Source organism: Agelaius phoeniceus, chromosome 1 (genome assembly GCF_051311805.1).
Source record: "Agelaius phoeniceus isolate bAgePho1 chromosome 1, bAgePho1.hap1, whole genome shotgun sequence".
NCBI classification, from domain to species: Eukaryota; Metazoa; Chordata; class Aves; order Passeriformes; family Icteridae; genus Agelaius; species Agelaius phoeniceus.
This window is the reverse complement of record NC_135265.1, coordinates 123,233,992-123,252,282: the sequence shown is the minus strand read 5'-3', so window position 1 is coordinate 123,252,282 and position 18,291 is coordinate 123,233,992. Positions and strand designations below refer to the sequence as shown.

The 18,291-nt window shown below is 33.9% G+C and overlaps 2 long non-coding RNA genes across 2 annotated transcripts in view; one reads left to right on the top strand and one right to left on the bottom strand.

Annotated features, from left to right (window-relative positions):
- The window catches only part of LOC143696122 (uncharacterized), a 77,849-nt gene that overhangs the window by 44,431 nt on the left and 15,127 nt on the right, over positions 1–18,291 (top strand). Inside the window, exon 3 of the long non-coding RNA XR_013185529.1 lies at positions 16,479–16,648. This is a non-coding gene — a long non-coding RNA (uncharacterized LOC143696122). The remainder of the gene's footprint in view (positions 1–16,478; positions 16,649–18,291) is intronic.
- On the bottom strand, positions 1,751–4,039 carry LOC129128318 (uncharacterized). Its single transcript, XR_008535273.1, has 3 exons — positions 3,991–4,039; positions 3,095–3,135; positions 1,751–1,785 (listed from the first exon to the last, which is right to left on the bottom strand). It is a non-coding gene; the product is annotated as an uncharacterized LOC129128318 (long non-coding RNA).

Here is an 18,291-nt window from a genome sequence, read left to right as displayed (position 1 = left end):
CGTACTGTGTTATTAAAATGCTGCACACTTCTATGCTGTACTTCTACTGTACATTCCCCAGTTAGAAAAGAAACAACTATATACAAAGCAAGCTGTAATTACATGACTATAACATTTATATAATGCACATTTGAGGAGAAGCAACATAGCTTAATGTTCGAACTGCAATTGTATAAATAACACTTCAAATTCGTTGTTCACTTTTTGTTAAGTCCATTTAGCAGTTCCTAGTTGAAAGTTCAAAAACAATTATCACAGTTCTTAAATAATAATACAATAAAGAATAGATTTTAAAAATGTTTGAAATACAGAAAGGATTACTATGTACCACTATGGAATACAAAGCAAAAATAATACAGACCCTTTAATAACCATCACTAAATTTACTTGACCTACCTTATCTGTAGCAAAATGCTAAGTCCCCCGAGAGGCCTTTGACTAATTTTCCTAGTAAATTCTTCAACGACACATAAACAATCAAGGTTTCTTTCACAATTCACTCATTTTACAAATACTATATCATTCTCAACCTTTAGAGATTACATTAAAACTCCCCTAAAGCTTAGCATATTGAGTAAAGAAGCATTTGTATTTTAAAACAGGACCATCTGCATTTCATTAACAGCTTAACCACCATCTTGTCTACAGATAAATACAGCATTATTAAATATGTTTTTGAGAAAGTAGTTATTATTCTGAGTTCTTAAGTTGCATCAAATTATATTCTTATAATATTCCAAAGCTGTAATTTAAAGAGTTTAAAAAAATAAAGGGAAAGAACATAAGCATCTTTCTGAGGAAAGTTATTGATGCAGCTTATAATAATGAGGCATAGTTTGTACCTACTTTGCAAAATTTCATTACAGGAAAGAATTGCTCCAATTTTATACAAAAAAAAACCCCAACCCATTCAAAATGACAAAATGTGTTTGGATAGAAATTTAAAAAATTCAAGGACGTTTGAACGTTAGCTGTCATTATGGTCCAGTTCACTGTTTATTTCTTTGGTATGCATCTCCTGACCTGTATATAAAATTCATAGTTTCAGAAGTGACATGTGCAAGCCTTGGACAACTGGGGAAAAGGCATATTTCCTGACCTTGTAACCATAGCAACCACTTGCTGATTGGTAGCAGGCAGCCTTTCCATCCTTTACCACTGAAGGCAAGTATGTGAGATTGCTGGCTTTGTTTGTGGCTTGTGCTTTATTTACATGCAAACACGAATGTCAGCCTTAAAATCCCCCTTCCTTTTTTGTTCATTTGTATGTTTTTGTTGAACATTATGGTAGGAAAACAGGAAATGAAAGATTCTTATTTCATAGCTTTGCAATCAATTTGCTGCAAATATTAAAGCAATAAGTGATTCCACTTTAAAACATGCACATACACTTCGAACAAAGTTGGAAAGATGAACAAAATTTTGCCATTTGTGCTATTAACGTGTGCTTCAGCAATCAATAATATTTTTTGTAATTGATTCCAGTTTGCAGGAGAAAAATCCCTTTTTTCAAATACACTTCAGTAGGAACCTTTTAATAAAATAGCATTTTCTTCCTTTTCTACATTTTCCTTTCCTTTATTATTTTCATATTTTGGAGTACACTGAGCAAAATGTAAATTATAAAATACGTAAATGTGGAGGCTGCTCATTCCATGATTAAGGTTCCAAATTTTCCCTTCAGCATCACATTAAACAGGTTGGAGGCTCTCAGTCCAGCTGAATCCTTTGTTGATAGCAGTCACAAACACACCTCCCCGAAGCCTCCACTACAGCTACATTCTCCTATTAAAAAAAAAAAAAAAAAAAAAAAAAGAAGAAAAAGAAAAAGACTCAGTACAATTCAGCTTGATATATAAGCTGTTCAAGGGTGGTATAGACTAAGCATGCATGGACACATTTTCTTCTCATCCTGAAAGAGGCTGCATGTCCAGGTCAGGACTGTTGTTAGTGGCAGGGAGGTAAAAGGGAAGTCCACTTAGCCAATGTCTTGCTTAGTCTGTAATAAACTGTGCAGTAATGAAAGAATGCACTTTGTGATATTCCTCTTCTATGGCTATCATCTGAGATGAAATAATTACTTTTTTTTCTACATGAATAGTATGAAAGATGCTTTTAATTTAATGGGTAAGTATTTTAGTGTAATTTTTCTGCACTTGACTAGCATATTTACAGGAGTCTTTTGACCACATTATTATTTTGTGATGGGTTTACATAATTTTAAAATCTTTGTACCATCAGCATTATTCCTGCATCTATTATTTCTTATTAATTGCTTCAGGAATCATTATTATTAATTACCAAAAATTAGAAGTGATAATAATACAGTGAGAACACGCTTAAGAACATTGTTACAGAGACACTAAAAGGTAAAAATACATTACCTCCTATAAAAATATTCTATAGAATATCCTAGACTTTGCAGGACTTTAAAAGGCTTTTTATTTATCTGACATTACTATCCATACAAATGAATCAGATACTAAGAAATTATATATAATTCACTCTATATACATATATGCATGTATCTATAAAAAGACATTTACATGCATAGCGTATGCAGTCCATTTGACTACAAATGGACCAAAAGTGTTTAAAAATACATGTTATGGGCTTGTTTACAAAATACTAAGTAATGAAATCATCAAATCATATTTCTAAGTAGTGCTAATGCATCCTCTGGTTTCATGAATATATTTAGGGTTTATTTCTGCCAACATGTGTAAATTTACTGACAGAAGTAGTCAAATTTAAGTCAACTTATATTTTGGCAAATTGAATTATTAATTTGCATATATTTTCTGGAAATCAGGTCTTTAAATTTGTAATAACAAATTTAAACTTTCACTTTGCAATCAGATCTAATGCAAAAAGATTCATTTCAAGCCTACAAGGCTCTCTCTGGGACCTATTTAAAAATCCTTCTATTTAAAGCTCATCCTTACTTATTTTTTTCACATGTAAAGGTCATTTTCTAGTGCACTTAAAAATATTACTCAAAGAAGTAATCCTCAAGAAAAACATTATTTAATGTTTTAAATAATTAAAGTATTTCAATATTGTTTTATAAATTAATATAAAGATTTACTCTGACCTGGCACAGGCATGCACACTGATGAAAGAGATCTCTTCCAACTAGTCCAATTGCAATTCCCCCACAGAATGTGAAAGAGAAAAAAAAGTCTGTTAAATTTTCAGTTCTTTCTTAATATAAACATTAAAAATCACAAGATTTTGAAAAGAAAAGCAGCTTAGATTAGTAAAAGATTTTTCATTTTTTACATAATGGTTCTACTCAGCACTAATTTGCTTTACTAGAATGCTGTAAAGTTCTCTCTCAGCTCTGATATACTGTATAAAACATTTCTTAACTCATTAATGTCAAATATAAATTAGTTTTATATTGGAATTTTAACAAAGTAGACTCCACAGGCAACATAAAAAGCTAGACTATTGTCAGAAATGGTGTAAAGCCGAATGCAAATTTAACCCAGGTATCATTTATCATAAAAGACACACAGACATAAAAAAAAGACACATTGCACTTTCTTGGATGTCCTGAAAATATTGCTGAATACTATGCAACACGATTAGTAACTGGAATTCTGAAAACAAACAAACAAATAAACAGAAATGACAAAGGCAACTGTTTTAATTGAGCCAATGAAAGGTGATTGCATCAATGTTATTAAAATATTTTTCTTTGATATAAAAACTCTGGACTTTGACTAATATGCAGCATTGGAGTGTCCTGAATATGATTTTTCCACTTGTATATCCCTTGAATATCTGAGCAAGCATGTTGTATTGTATTAATATCATAATTCAAAGGGAAATTTATTAAGCCTTCCCCCTCCCAGTATTCCCATTATAGCTAAAAGTTGCAAATTCTATATGGCAGAGCCTAGACAGTAATATCAAATTTTAATAACAATTTCTCTTCTTCAGTCAATGCTATACTGAAGAAAAGCATAAATTGCTGTGACTGACCGTTAGTTGTTAGAGAAGCAATCTGACTTCTCCACACCCTTATTTCAGTGTATCTGCTCTGTCCCTCAGCTGTATTAATGATAGCATGAAAGGTCACATGATAAACGAGTGACAAAAATATCAAAACATATTAGCCTGTAGCTTTGTTATCAGTGTATGGCAGATATGACAGAAAATTGTATTTTTCCCCTGAATAATTTTGTGTTACATTTTGCTGGCTAGGCAGAGTGAATTAGGGAGAAATTTCTGCCTCTGACTGTTTGTCTCTTTTTCTGACATACTTGAAGTAATAATATACATTAATAATAGGGAATAGGCACAGGGAAGAGGTAAAAATCCAGGGACAGACTGTCTGTTTCAATTCTACAAGGTGCTATCCTTGTTTCTTTTGCAATACAAATTTTGTTGAAAAATATGCACAGCATTGAATCTTATTAATGCGACTGATAATGATCTGCTGTTTATTATGGGTATAGCAACAGGAAGATGCAGGAAAAAGAGAAATAGAAAAATAACTTTAAAGTAATGAGGTTATGTTTCCACCCAGTTGTACTTCTCACCAGTACAAATGCACATACTCACTAATTAAATAAAGGCAAGCACCAACAATGCTCATTGTAGCAGAGACCTAGTAATTATGAATTAGAGACAGATATTACTCCTGCTGGTTTAAAGGCTGGCAGCAGTTGCAGTCCCTGGGGAGATGAGGTTAGCAATCTTTGAAAGAGAAAATAGAAATTGGTGGGAGCTTAATATCTTATGGCCTATCAGTCTCCATGGTCAGGCCATATCCAAGTTCCCTTTGCTGCTGGCAAACAGCATCAGTGGCAACTCAGTCCTTAAGCTCCCAGAAGATCAAAAGCTATTGAATAGAACTGTTCTGAAAGACACAAAGAGAAGATCACAAGCCCAACATGAAAAGTTATATAATTAAAACCTTAATAAACTGATAGCATATACATATAGATGGAGTATTAGTGATGTACTGCAACACGTGTTAAGTGTGAATAAAAATGAGGGTGCACTCTTTACAATGACCAAGCAGCAGTGGAATGAAAGAAAGTCTTTCAGTCTTTACCAAAATTTCAAACTGATTTTTATCAAATTTCTCCAATGATTTGCTGACTTTTTATTTTCATTATTATTCATTTATGTGCAGTTCCATATTTCTAATTATCTTGTGAGAAAAGAACTGCAGAAATATGTCTGAAACAAAAAAAGTTCTTGCAGTATTTATGATCTGATTCACAGAAGACAGTACCAGAAATCTCATGAGAACAATGTTCTCACATGAGATTTCCAACCAATTTTACAGACCAACACAATCTGAATAGTTTGAATCTATTCCCCAACTCCAAACATTTGAGATATGTATCTTATCACAAATGCCTTGTTGTATTGTGCAGGAACTGTGAAGTGAAATAAAGGAGTAGGCTATATCCTTCAGGAACTTCAGTGGGTAAGGTGGTAGTAAAGCCTGGAATTTTATCGAAATTGTCCACTTTATAGGTCAGACTTTTTGTGTGTATATAGATATATGTGTGTATATATATATATAACTCCGTAAGGAAATTCTGCTATTATTTACATACAAAAATAAACATCTATTAGTCAAGGCAGGGTACAAACAGATAGGAAGAACCAACCTTTACCCCAAAGAATTTACAGCTTAAATAATTCTTATTTGTGCTTTAAGTGTCATACCTGGCAATACATTCGAGAGTGACTATGCATAGAAAAATACCCCTCACTGCCTGCCCCCAAATACCTCTCCATCCTGGAATACCTGATATTTTTTCAGGTAGAATTCAATCTCCTTTTCTCTTTCTTTTGACATATCTCACACTGTTAGTCAATATTCATAATAAGCCCCAATACCATTGTTCCAAGATTCAGTTCATGTTTTATACTTTAAGTTAGTCACAAGTCAGGGTTCGGCTTGGGATGTCTCAATAAGCCTATATTCAACTTCACTGTGTTCTCTTACTTTTTATCTCACATCTTTCCCCCTGAGGTACAGTTGGTTCAATTTATTTAAATAAGCAAATATTTTATTTCTTTACCAGACTCGTTTCACTCTTCTGCATCTCCTGAGTTTCTCTCTCTCTCTTTTTTTCCACACACAAATGTATACTGTTGATTTATATTAATTACTTCTGCTCAAAACCATCCAAAATTGATACTGGTACCCTCTGTTTCAAAGTTTATGAATTTTCACTAAATCTTTAAAGACTTCTATACACAAGAAAGCTGAAACTTAATATAAGCATTTTCTTTTTATTTTCTTTTTTTTCTTTTTTTCTTTTTTTTTTAATTAATCCTTTTTATGTTTGGTATTTAGAACCAAGGCCTTTCAGTATTTCCTGATAGCTTCTAAATAAAGTACAGCGAGTACACTAAACATACCACTACACTAACCTCCATTCCTGGCTTCAAAGAATGGTGTTCAAATGGTTCTGTATCTAAAACTAGATACTTCTACTAGAAAATTACTAGACAATTTGCAAGACAAAATTAGAAGAAAAAAATCTCACCATTCTCAGAAAGCACCTGATTCTGCCTTCCTAGGATACCTTTTTATACTGCAGAAATACCATTAAATATTCAGGAGCTGAAGCCATGATCATGGTGTAGCTATAAGAGACTGAAGAGGAATAGAGTCATCTATGTCTGTTTTTTTCCTTAAGTGGAGATACACACTTTCAGGTCATTATCATTTCATCCCTACAGCAATTTATATATTACATGAGACAAATTACCCCTTAAAATTTCTATTTCTCTCCACTGACTACAGAGAGATCCTAGGAGGAGCAGCCAAGATGCAGAGTTTAGCACTAGATGAGAAAAATTCTTAAACTACATATTCTCTGTCACTATATTATTCGTGTTTGTTATGGTGAGAATAAGCCACTAAAAAAATTAATATTCTCACTAGAATAATATTTTTCCCTCAACAGTATGAAAAAAATTTTGCCATGTTTCAGCTTCCCCAAATAAAATTTATATTTGAATTGTTTCCATCATGTAAGTTCAGCCAAATTTTTCAGTACTTAGCAGGCCTTTTTGTTTGTACATCTTGTTAGTCAAAAATTTTGAATGAACTCAAACAATATACACCAGTATTCCTTAGATATATTAAATTGACAGACCCATATATTTGCATATTTATAAAAAAGTACCGTGAACTTGATATCTCTGCCTTTTTACTGACTGTGTTTTTTCTTAGCAAAATGTCATACTCATTGTGACAGGAGTAAATTATGCTGGTTGTGTGACCACATGACCACATAGTATATCTGAAAATTAATTGATCCTCAAGGACTTTAAATAAGGTCTAAAAATTTCTACTCTCCCAAATACCATTTGACCTCACTGTCCAGGTCATTTCAATACTGACCTATATCATCACCTTTTACTAAGAGAATTGCTGATTCTCTTTCAAATCCCATTTTTAACCTATTTCTTTGAATGCCCTCTTGGAAGAAATATTTTCTTTGAGTACATGGAGTTCACCATCAAACGCCCTAATATCATAAAATCATAGAATCATAGAGAGTTTCAGTTGGAAGGTGACTTAAAGGGTGATCTAGTCCTATCTCCAATTGATACATAGATATATAGATAGACAGATAGATATTGCATCTTATGAAGACTCCTGATTTTTTTAAGAACTGCTTTTCTGAAGAAATATTTCTATGTTATAATTCTGTGTTTGATGTCCACAGTGTAGCTCCACTGTCAACCTTTTCAACTCTTAGGGTTCAATCCTGAGTATGGCTACATAGCCATAATGACAAATAAATCTTTCATTAGAGTGAATCACCAGAGCTAGATTGCAGCAAATTTTAAACAGAATCCATACAGTTGTTTTACTCCAACTCTTTTGAAGATCAAGTTCCCCCCTAGATAGTTTTCATGTATTTTAGTCTCTTGCCCCACAGGGTCAGGATACAAGCCAAGTGATTTGATGGCTTGAGTGATTACTCATGCCAGTTTAATATAGATCTATTCAAAAGACCTTACGGAACTATTTGGCAAGTTTATGAAGGCCTTTCAGTCAAATTTCTATTTCTATTTAAATAAATGGCAGATCTAGTGTCCCATGGAAGTCCTTAGGATTTCACAAAGGAAAGATGCACAAACTCACTTATTTTCAAAAATGTTTTGATTTGTACAGGCTGTTGCCACACAATTCCAAACTTTGCATCATTCTGTCCCACATTATTGCCTTTCCTCCAGTCTCCTAATATTTACATTGTGAAAGAAATTGTATGTGCTGATTATATACTAGCCAACCCTCAGTCCGTCATATTTTCTTTTCTTTTCACATGTCCAAACCCAAGATCAAATCTCTTTAGAATATGGTAGTTCTACCTTCATGTTTTATATCTGAATTTTGTATGCTAGCAAAACATTTAGTTAATAGAGATATTGACTTTATACATTTCAGTTAAATCTAAATTATTTTAATAATTATCCTATCCTTTTTCAGTCTGATTTGGTGGTGTGAAATTCTCCCAACATCTCATTTGAACGACATACTTTTGTTCTTGTCATTTTATGCTACAAAATTCCTCATAGATATTTATAATTTAAATAGTTTAGCCTATGAAGGTTTTATTTTTAGTTTTATTTTCATTATCTTTTCTAGTGCTTTCCTGAGGAAAAGAGCATCACTCTTCCCATTCTCTTTGTAAGATGGTCCATTTGTAAAAATGACTATTCCCTGGTTTTGTCTTTCATTCCGCAAAGTGATACATAGTATAAGAGATACTCTAAATGAAATAGGAGTTCTTTAACAATATCTAAGTTATTCAATAATTATTCAATGCTTTAGTTCTATTAAGATAGAGAAGAAAGCAATATCTTATGCATGTTAACAGTTCTTAACATGTGAGGAATATTTTAAAACTCCAATATAGCTCAGTTAGAAACCAGACTTTGAAATTTAGTCAAGATATTTACCCAAGGAAAATCTATCCAAGTAAAGCTAGCTTATAAGCTCTAAAAATAATTATTTCTCTTCTCTGACTTAAATTCTTCATGTTAACATGATGCAAAAGTGATAACTGAATTCAATGGGGCTCACAGGAGTTTCAATATAGGATCAGGACTATCTTTATTAAAATTGGTATGGTAGCTGTCAGAACACCAAAGTGGCTACGTTTTGCTCAAGTTTTTGTGTGATATTTTACATAGCTTAATGAATTATTCTCTGTCTCAGTGGACACAGTTTGCTGGCACTTGCCTGAATCAATGAAAAAAGCAAATAAAGTTTTGGAGGCAATCATCAAAAATCATCTCATTGCAAGATCACTATCAAGTTCCAGATCTAGCTTACTGTTGTATACTATGCAAAAAGAAAAGAAAACACTACTACAGTCCAAGGTTCTCAAAATTTGTGAAATTTGTGGCTCTGCCAGTTATAAGTGGTCACTCACATATGGGCATGCCTGTTTTTCACACACCCCTCATCTTATATGTGGCATTTAAAAAGATGCCCTAGATCTTTCCATTGTACCAGGTCTTGTTCCAGGAAAGTTTCTGCCTGTTCTACCATGTGCAAGAGTGTCTTCCAATCTTTTTAGAGTTCCTCCTCTGTTTGTAATCATGCATATATCTTAGAAGTGTTATTGAACAGTGAGACTATGGACAGTTTGATGTGTGGTACTATTTCTTAACTCCGTTTCCTTCTCTCCGCTCCATATCAAGTGTGTAGGATCTCCATGAGTACTTAAAAGCATCAGTTCAAGATGGGTCAAGCTGAGGTGGATTTTGTCAGCACTTCTTCAAACTGTCCTGTTATCTGCAAATCAATGAGCATTCTGAAACAGGATTCTCAGGTCCAGACTAGGTTTTATTGCACCCCAGGCTAACCTAATAGGGAGTAAATGTATTTTAGCCCCTAGTAATACATGTCAAAATAATTAGTATCTCATTTATCCCTATGTGTTTGAGGGAAGACTTTGAACAAGCAGAATATGAAACATAAGGACATGTCCACTGGGACCTGGCCACAGAGTAGAAACAGATTAGATCGAACTTTCTCTCCGCCTCTTGCACAATTTTCTAGTCAACTCCTCTGAAACTTCTGTGATAGTTCAGATGGCCTTTTTTTGGTCACCAAGTCTGGAGGAACATGAGAACAAGCAAGAGAAAAGTATGTAAGGCAATATTTCACCTCAGTGTGTAATGTTGGTAAAGGGCTATATCAATAAGCCATTCTCTCCTGGAATCCAAACCCATCATTAAATGTTGTGAAGATACCTTGGAATAGATTCCTAGGCTGGGTTTTAAATAGGGCTTTTTTTATAAAAAGGCCTCACTTTTGAGGAAAGGTTATAGGAGTTGCAGCAAGGCACAGCATTTGCATATTACACATCTCACAGATAAAGCAACAGAAGTAGCTAAAAATTTTGAGTACTAGTTTGCTAGATCTAAATGCAAGTTATTAAAGTAGAAGTCTTAATGATCTCACCACATCTGTGGGCAATATCCATCCACATACCTTGCTTCAGAAGGGAAAGATTCTTTTTGAGGTCATTGAAAAAGAAAATCTAGGAATCCTGGATATGTGGCTGTTATTTATTTAGACAATGTAACTGGTCTGAGCACCCATGATCATATTCTGAAGCACTCTAGAGCAGGCAGGAAGTGAGTTATCCATTGCTAATGGCACATGCCTGTGAATTAGGCATTAAATTGGTAAAATTAAGAATCATGGTATGTAAATCCATGAATGATGCATGCAGTAGTCTTTGCTGCCTGTGGCTGTCACTCCAACAATTATTTCTCATCTCAAGTGCCTCTGAAAGCTATAGAAGCTGAGAATGGTCAGATTCCAATGAGCCAGAAAATAGGTATCAAATAAGAGATTATCAAAGGCAAGCTTCATATCAGAAAATTCTTTAAGTTCTATTGGTCATCCAAGGACTTGAGGAGAATATTTTCCACTGGATAAAAATCAACTTGTCTCAGAGTTATCATGACCTAAGAAAACATAATGAGCACTAAGAGTAGGATGTTCTATGCTGTCATGAAGCGACTGCAGACTGAAAAACAGCTATGCGGCAAAAGCAGAAATTATACAGAGGGGTTAAAGACATTTATAACAGTAAAAATACAGCACTGGTGGGCAGTGAGCAAGAAAAGGAAGGGAGGTATTAAGGTATTATTAGCGACAACCAACAAGGGTGCTGCTAGACCAATGATGAAATGATATGCTAGAATGAAGCAAAGAAGCACTTGAAGGATATGGAAATCCCAGCTCTGCACCTTTGCAAAGGGTACTGCAGAAGGCAGAAGTGATCTAAAGCATACAAATCAGGAAATAACATTTTAAGGATTTTGGCTTATTCAGACCAGATCCGGTATGACTATTCAAGACAGCATTGGATAGAGCAAAAGGTCTCACAAGCCTATTAGCAATGTCTCCAGACATGCAGTTCTCTAACAATGTTACACATTCAAGAATAAAGCTTGTTTTCTGGGAAGAAAAGTTTATTAAATCAAGTTCTGACCTTTTGAAGCTTACAGAGGCACAGTTCTCCACTTAAACATACACACAAGCAACATCTCTCACGCATGCCTCTATCATCTTCAGTCCCAAATTATACAATGCCAAATTCTTAAACAGACAGCTGTCACCAAGTAGGACTGTTAAAAGTCAAGACTAGAACTATTATGTACACAGTAAGTGTACCTGTAAGTACATTTTGTATTGTCAAGTTATTGCACAAATTTTACCTGGGTACTCAATTTATTCACATTTTCCTATGTGATTCTCGAGTGAGCTGTAACCATAAAGGTCAGATTATAGACCTCGAACACTTCAGCTAATGGAAATAACTTTTATGAGGAAATACATTGTTTGTTGTATTTTATAAGGTGCAACCCACAGAGGGAAAACACTATCTCTGTCACTGCATTATGCAATAACTTCTGAATGGGCCCAAGACTTTTGGTAGCGGGATTTCCAAGCCAGGCAGGGAAGCCTGTTTAGGAGACCTACAGGCACCAAGCCTGGGATTCTGAGTTAAAAGCATCAAGTCATCACTTATGGCAGAATGAGAATTGGAAATTACTACTGAGGCACTTCAAGATCCATACACTTCTGTGCAGCATCCAGCTACCTGAAAACTATTAAGTGAGATACTTGCACAAATATTCTTTAAAGCAGTACAGAATTTTGCCCACTTAATCTAAAGTGTTGTTCAGCACACACCTTAGATTTGTCATCATAAGGGCTTCAGTTCCTTTTTCTCTTAGGGTGCATTCAGCCTTATGGAAATTAAGTCTCCAAACCAAATGGAAAGGCACCTTTTCTCATAAGTTTAAGAAATAAACTTAAGGAAACATTTCAGTTCAGTTACCCAGGCAAGTAGACTTGAATGCTAAAGGATTTCTACTACCCTTCAAATTTTTATAAGAACCTCAGATACAAGAAATTTGGAAGTTATATAGCCTATGTTTGTGGTACATTACACTAGAAATCTAGACCAAGAAACTAATTTTTATGTGTGTTAGGATTTTTTGATGTGTTGACGCTGTTGCATAGGTTTCTAATTTGAGTGTCAGCCTGAGAGCTGACACTAAAGTAATAAGAATGTCATCAGAGCAAAATACTTTATACCTTGAACTATTGCTTGCAAATTTGGTTAGACCATAGATTTTACACAACTGAAAGTAATAAAACATTAGAATAAGTTTCTTTGGAGTTCTTTGCAGTCACCAGTAGCATTTCTTAGTTTTAAATAATCTTAACATTTTATATAAAACATTATATATAATTTAATTTCTTGGTAGTTATTAAAAAAATAAGCTTCACGAAGAAGCCAGGCTCATCTAACCTAACCAAATAATTCCTACCTTCTTATTTGTGAATAGCATAAAATTATTTCAAAGATCAGCATGGTTTGACCATTGTCTGTCTTCTCCTATCTGAGAATCTATATGACCATTACTGATCATTTGCATCCCTGATTAAATAATAATAACAGCAATAAAAACTTTAGCTTTTCCAGGTGTAGTCATTTCATGTAATTCCAGCATCTAAGTTTTCTGTACAATTAATGGAAAAGAAAGACTCATTCAGAAAGTGACCTAAAGAGTAGAGTAATAGAATCTTGTACTGGTCTTCTGGAGATGGCTCTCTGCCTCAGCATTGTATAGCACTTTAGATGACTTCATAGCATTGACATCCAAGTTGAAAGTCTACAGTAAATATTGTCAACATGTCTATTTGAACATGTCCACATGCACAAATTAAGATTGAAATTGCTCCTTTCCATCAGTGAATGAGAATCAGCATAAGGTTTGTGATGTTCCACAGATTTTCTTTATTTCTTTAAAGCAGTTCTTCTAGTCCAACACTCCAATTCAGAATCAGTTTCACACTGTGCTGCATGATATGCTAAACTGTTTCTTTATTTCCATATTGTTTTGCAGAAAAAAATGACTGACTGCAAATATATCACATTTTATATGGTGTTGTATTCCCTGTGGTTTTCAATGTACTAAGTCACTCAAAGTGTCTAGTCACTTGAATCCAGCTGCTAAAATCAAAAGTAGAATTTAGTCCTAGATCCCTAAATGATGGTTTCTTTACTTTCTTGACTTTAACATCATGTGACAAGCTGAATTACTATATCTAGTACTCATTTTGTAAGTCATCACGATATTTACACATTCCTTCCTTACACATGATTATCCTAAAATTGGTGTGTTGAGTACTGCTTAAGAGTCCTACCCTCTTGCTATAGAGTATGGTCTATGAGATTTACAGTCACTCAGGTCTAGCTGAAAAACAAGGAAAAAAATATTGAGCATGAAATACACTATTAAGGAAGCCAGTTGTTCTGTACACACTACTGTCTCTGTACAGACTCGTACATTAATTAAATGCAAGAGTTCACAGGTAACTTTATAAAAAAGACCTTAAGAGACAAGTCTATTTACAATTCATTAAAACTGTTTCTTGAGCTTTTTTTAATATACTGGAGAAATCAAAATAAGCCATGGGAGAGCAGGGAAGATGAAAATGACAGATTATCAACACTACATAATCAGCCTCAGCAAGTTCCATAGCACATAGGTGCTCCCACTACAAAATTTATTTAAAGACCACATCCTCAAAAAGAAAAATCTTTTAAAAGATGAAGATTGGCTATTTCTGATTAGTGCCTTGTTCATATTACTGTAATTTTTCCACCATAATCTTAGGAGAGTGTGAGAAGATATCAATACATAATAGTGTTTATTTATACCAGTAAATGCACAAGTAGCAAACATATTATCATCTATGAGAAACCTAGACTAAACACGAGAAATTTAGTTTTGTTCAAGTACATCAAAAAAGGGTTTGCAACACATAAAACTATTCTAAAAAACAATTTTCTCTGAGTTTCTTCATAATTTAGTATCTTTTTTAGTATCAAATGCTACCTTACTCCTCAGCTAAACACACACGTAATTCCATTCCAAATATATTCATGTTCTGTAGCTTTTTAGGAGCTTAATACCATCTGAAGGCCAAGACACCAAAAAACTAGAGGATGCAAAATTGGCCTGGAAAACTTTCTTGGCAATGGATGAAATTTGATAAAGATACTAAGGTCCAGCTACAGGCTCAGTTTACTGAGAAAACCCCAAAAGGAATGAGGGTCCACAATCCATCCAGAGATTGCAAATATGCTGAAACACATACCCTTGCTGCCATAATGTATCATGGGAGCAGGCATTGTGATTTCATTATCTCTACAACTCAAGGAAAATAAAGTATATGATCAAAACTGGTTTGAATAGTGCTAGGAATGAGAATCCACTTTGGCTTTATATTCTGACCCAGCACTGCAAACACCCTATTCCAGCTTTCTTAAAATGCAACATTGCGTGCAGAAAGAGACACCTTCTCAGTGAGTCAACCTCCAGCCTCCACAGAACCAGCAGTTGTAGAGATCAACAAAGAAATTTGTTGAGTTTATTGGAAATAATTGTGTAATTAGATGAGTACTACTCACCTAAGCTGCCCAAAAATGAAAGTAGTTTTGTGCATAGTTTGTAGATGGCTGAGTTGGGATTCACTGGGGATTTATCTCAGGTGATATACAAGAGGTCAGATTAGATGATCTATTGAACCTTCTGGACTTAAATGCTATGAAACAATGAGAGTTTTTATTATATCCAGCCTTGTATGACTCTCTCTTATCTGCAATGCTATAAATTATTAAATATAATAAAAATTTCTAGTCATTTCATTGTTACTTTTTTTAAAGAAAACAAATCAACTCTGATTTAATATTATTGAATAAACTGCCTCTTTATGGTAAAATTAGTATAGAAAGAATGGATCAAAATTGTTATAATTAAAAGTATGTTATAATTAAAAGTTATAATTAAAAGTATGGTTGAAAAAAGATTTTATTTAAATGTTTTAAAATTAGTTTTATATGACTTAAACTCACTTTTGCTTTCCAAGGTAAAAATTTACATTTATTCACTCAAAAATTACATGTTGACATTTTGTTACTGAAGATGTACTATAGCCAGCCTACATTCTGAATGAAGCTTTTCTGTTTAAGGTTTCTTAAATGCACTAAATAATTATAATATTTTAACAACTTTTTGAACATTCTTCTTTTGCAATAATAAAAAGCATCCTAACAGGAGTGATGAAATAAGCCTATAATATTGCTTCACCTGATTACTCCTGACTACTGTCTATTTCAATGGTATACAGCCAGTTACACAGTAAAAATAATTTATACTGAAAATTTATATGTCTAGATTTATATCTGGAAATCAACTTGAGAGTAGATAACTGTATTTTTATTTTGCTTTGGCTTTTTATTGGGAGGAATTTAAAGGGAGACCTTCAGGAACATATTTCAATGTATTTGGGTGTGAATTCAGTTTATCATTGCCAACGATGACTTGCATGTGTTTTTAAAGAAAATAATTTGGAGAGTTGTACTAGTATATTCATATAGCTTAACCTCAGAAAGAACCATTAAAATTATCTAGTCTGATATGAGATATATGTTGATCATTCAGTTTTCGCCCAAACTGTATTTGTGATCAACAACCAAGGTTAAATTACAACTTCAGTTTTGCTACAGTAATATTTTCAAATAAACGTCACATATTTTTAATTCTTGGTTGTTTTACTTCAGTATACAGATATTTGCTCCTTCTTATGCATTCGCTCTAGATTATCATTTATAAACACACTTTCAAGTCTTTTTAAAGTATTATGACATCCTATCCCTGTTCTTTTTTTTTTCAGAAATAAAGTAAATTTAATGCTTTATTTATTCCTTCAAAACATTTTCTCCTACTCAAACAACATATTAAGATTCTTTCCTCTACCCTAATAATTTTAAATTGCAGACATTTCCCTGAGATAATGTATTTTATATCTCTCTTATCATGATTGTATACGTAAGGAAATATCTTGCCTACTCCCCTGCTGCCCTACTTTTACATTCCAGGGATCACATGAGGCCATGTCTGATGTTCATGAGAGTGATGCACATTCCTGTTGAACTGTAGTTCATGGAATTCACTCTCTGTGATGATGAAGATGATCGGTAAAAGCAAAATGGGTCATAACTCTTCTGCTGGCAAGGAAAGAAATGGGGGAAAAAAATGGAAGTTACTGGTAAGTTTCTAGATTTTTTATAAGATTTTTGCTGTCTTGTTTTACCCATTTAGTAAACGGGCAGTGAGTGAATTTTCCCCATATCATTCAATCTTAATGATCGATTGTCTCCAGTTTAGTTTCTCCTTTTCTGCTCTAATTATCTGTTGCAGCCCATGTACACATATGAATAACACAAAATCAACAGAGACAACAATTATTGCCCACGCTTTAGTAATCAAAGTCCAATACTAATCTCTGTCATCTGTAAAAGGAAAATGCATAAATTCAGAGCCTTTCATTATTTTATCCTTGTAAAATATTTTTTTTTCCAGGTAAACATGGTTCACTATAACATTAGCTTTTAAGAAACTGATTTTGAAGATATAATGCAACTCAATTTGAAATAAAAATAAAATCTACTTTTACAGTATTGGTAAAATATGTCCCTAAACCCTCATTTTTTGCCTTCAATGTTATATTGTCCCTATGTGGTTTAATATTCTAGTGAACAGTAGCAGGTACTTTGATGTCTCCAATTACTGAACCATTAAAAAAAGAGAAAAAGTTCATAGCTCCTACTAGACTGAACTTGAATTAAGGCTGAGTTGTACATATAATTTCACTGAAGGACATTTTTTCCTATTTCAGTATAAGTTTTCTTCCCTTTTAGTATAATAATGAATGACAGTTGCTATTAATATAGCTAGGATATATTGGGGAAAAGTTTTACCAAGTTAAGTTATTCTGTCACCAGAAGAAACTGTGTAAAAGTAAAGAGATCATCACAAAACAAGACTGAAGAGTGAACTTCATGTTGTGCTACTGATTGCTTGTGGCTGTGTAATGTTATACAGGAGTGTGGTTATGTTGGACACTCATTTCCTGAAATCTTGTGAGTAAATAATAAACATTTTGGTATTAGAAAGTTGCTTGAAAGATTCCTATGAACAGATGTAATTCATTATAGAAATACAAATACACTTGCTTTAGATTTGATGGTATAAGCCATGCTCATTACAATGTCTTTGTATCCCACATACATTCATTAGAACACAAGAAGTTGCAGAAGAATTTAAAGGAGGGACAACTCTATGAAGTACTGATCACAAAGTGAAATTTCTCAAATGTACTTTTTTATTTAGACTAGAACGGTGAATGGCATCTTTCTTCTAGCTGGTTTTGGCTGGGATAGAATTCATGATAGTCATGGCAGCTAGTATGGGGCTTTAATTTGGACTGTGCTTCAGCAGTGTTGATGATTCAGGGATGGTTTCACTACAGCTGAGCAGTGCTTAAACAGCATCAAAGCCTTTTATGCTTCTCACCCCACCCCACCAGCACACAGGCACACAAGGAGTTGGGAGAGGACACAGCCGAGGGATATCCCACACCCTATGGTGTCATGCTCAGCATAGAAAGCTGAGGGAAGAAGGAGGAAAGAAAGGACACTGAGAGTGATGCTGTGTGACTTACCAAGTTACTGCTAGGCATGTTGGAGCCCTGTCTTCCTAGAGATGGTTGTACACCTACCGCCCCATGGGAAGCGGTGAATGAATTCCTCAGGGTTTTTTGCTTGTGTTGGGGACATTTTCTTTACCTATTAAAGTATAAACAACCCATGTGTTATATCACTTACTCTTCTGATTTTGTCCCTGATCCTC